Genomic DNA, 2,061 nt, shown 5'->3' with positions numbered 1-2,061 from the left:
TTGTTTTGTTTTCGTGGGGGAACCCCCTGCTGGTTCCCTGTAAAAGTCTGGCTGAACGTCTTCCATTCCCAGCATCTCTCAGCCAGATAGTCCCTCGTTAGGTACGTGAAGGGACGAGGTTTCGGAGGAGAGATCACCCACTTCCTCTCCTTCTCACTGACCCTTGTTCTAAAGGTTACAGGGTTCAAACAGATTATTATTGTCGTTATTGTTATTGTTGTTTTATTTTTATTTTAACCAAAGGTTATCAGACCCAGTTGGGCTTGGACCTCAGCTGCTGAAAAGATTTTCCGTTTCTGGGAGGGTGGGAAACCGGCCCCCCGCCCCTGGGCCTCCTCTGCCCAGGGTGAGGGAGGCATTGAGGAGTGCTGTGGGCAGGTGGGCAGAATGGAAGCCTGCCTCGGGGTGGTGGGAGGGTGATGGTTAGAGTTACGACAGTAAGGCAACAATAGAAGTATTTAGGGGTAACTAAGGTTACTGTGGTGATCGCTGTCCAGTGGTGTTATTTTTTCTTCCCCCCTTGTATACATAGGATATTTGTCTTTGGGGACTAGGGTACTCTGAATTTATCTAGGAAGTATGGAAGTGGCAGGAGCCAGGGTCAGATGCTGGCCAGAAAGATCCGTCCTGCTGGTTTTCAATAGCTGCTCTCCCTGGGGAGCAAGGATTTGGGGCTGGTGGATGGGGGGACAGCAAGAGTGTTAGTGACCTGCCTCGCGGGTGTGGTCCTGGGCTTTGGCCTGGCTGCCTCCCTCCCCACCAAGTTCTTTTTTGAGTTCGTTGCCAGTGGGCCCCGCTTGCCCCCTTTGCCATGGGCTCACAGCTTGCCAAGAAAGACCCCAACGCTCGCTGGGGCAGCACCAGGTCCAGTTAGGACCAACTGGCCCGTCCTTTGTAAAGATGTAAATACTTTATTTTGGTTTTCTATGTCTTAGCCCAGTGTCATATTGACATTGGTATTTCAGAATTGTTCTCAGATGGGTTCTCCTGTGCTGCCCTCTTTTGCTCTCCTATTTTGGGGGGTTTTATAAAAAGAGAGGATTGGGGAGGGGCAGGGAGAGTAGCTTCCTTTGGGCTCCCTGATTGTGGAACACACACACACACACACACACACACACACATTTCTGAGCTTCTGAACAGGGAAAAAAATGATTGACAAGTCAACACATTTTGTTTTCTTGTGGCAATATGTCTAGAGGTCTCTGACTGGCCTGTCCATCATGGACTTAGCTCCATAGATGGAGCTCAGATGACCTGGCGAATCAAACCACTTTGGCTTGGGATGGGGGAGAGGGTGTGGGGCAGGGGGTCATATAAGGTATAACTTAAGCTAAATGTAATCTATTTATAAAGCAAGAGACTCTCATCTATTTTTATGAAAGGAAAGGTTTTTTTAAAATCTAGGGTAGGCAGTTATGGTAGCCCAGCATTTTTCTGTGGACGAGATGCATGTTGCTGCTGGATTTAATATAACAGTACCCCTCACCTTTTCTCCTCATCCTCACCACCTGCTCATCCATACCCATGGGTGGCTTCAGCAGCGCAAAGGTCACCCCTCACCCCATTTCTCTATCCCTTGATCCCCCAGCTCCTTGGTCATTGGAAGGCCAGGGGATGGGCATTTGTGGTAGTGGGTGGGCAGTGGGGAATTCAGAACGGAGTAGGGTGGTGGGAGGGGAAAGGGGGTGCTGGGTGGGGGACAAGGTCTGCTTCAGAGAGTGGGCTCTGATTAGTTGCTCCGACTCTGGTCTGCCAAGATCCATTGCCAAGTCAGCTGTATTTGGGAGAGAGCTGAGAAATGAGTGGAAGACTTCCAGGCTCGGGGTGGGCTGTGTGTTAGTCTCGGGCAAACCCCTCACCATTCCTCCTGCCAAGCCATCAAAGCAACGAGGAAAAGGCACCCTCCGCCCATAGACTCCTTCGTGGACATTTTCACATCTACATTATTTTTAGCCCCATCCGGGCGGACTTTCTGTCCTGAAGTCCCATCCCACCCCACTGCTGCTCTTTGTCTGCCAGCTGGGTTTAGCGTCAAGGGGAAGGGGGGTTTATACTCACTGA

General features: G+C 50.6%; 1 protein-coding gene across 1 annotated transcript in view; it reads left to right on the top strand.

Annotated features, from left to right (window-relative positions):
• IFFO2 (intermediate filament family orphan 2) overlaps nt 1-2,061 on the top strand; it is a 55,554-nt gene that overhangs the window by 52,686 nt on the left and 807 nt on the right.

The sequence above is a fragment of the Bison bison genome, unplaced genomic scaffold, assembly GCF_000754665.1.
Source record: "Bison bison bison isolate TAMUID 2011002044 unplaced genomic scaffold, Bison_UMD1.0 scf7180017864516, whole genome shotgun sequence".
Classification (NCBI taxonomy): domain Eukaryota; kingdom Metazoa; phylum Chordata; class Mammalia; order Artiodactyla; family Bovidae; genus Bison; species Bison bison.
The sequence above is the reverse complement of the archived record's forward strand: the minus strand, read 5'-3'. Positions and strand labels throughout refer to the sequence as shown.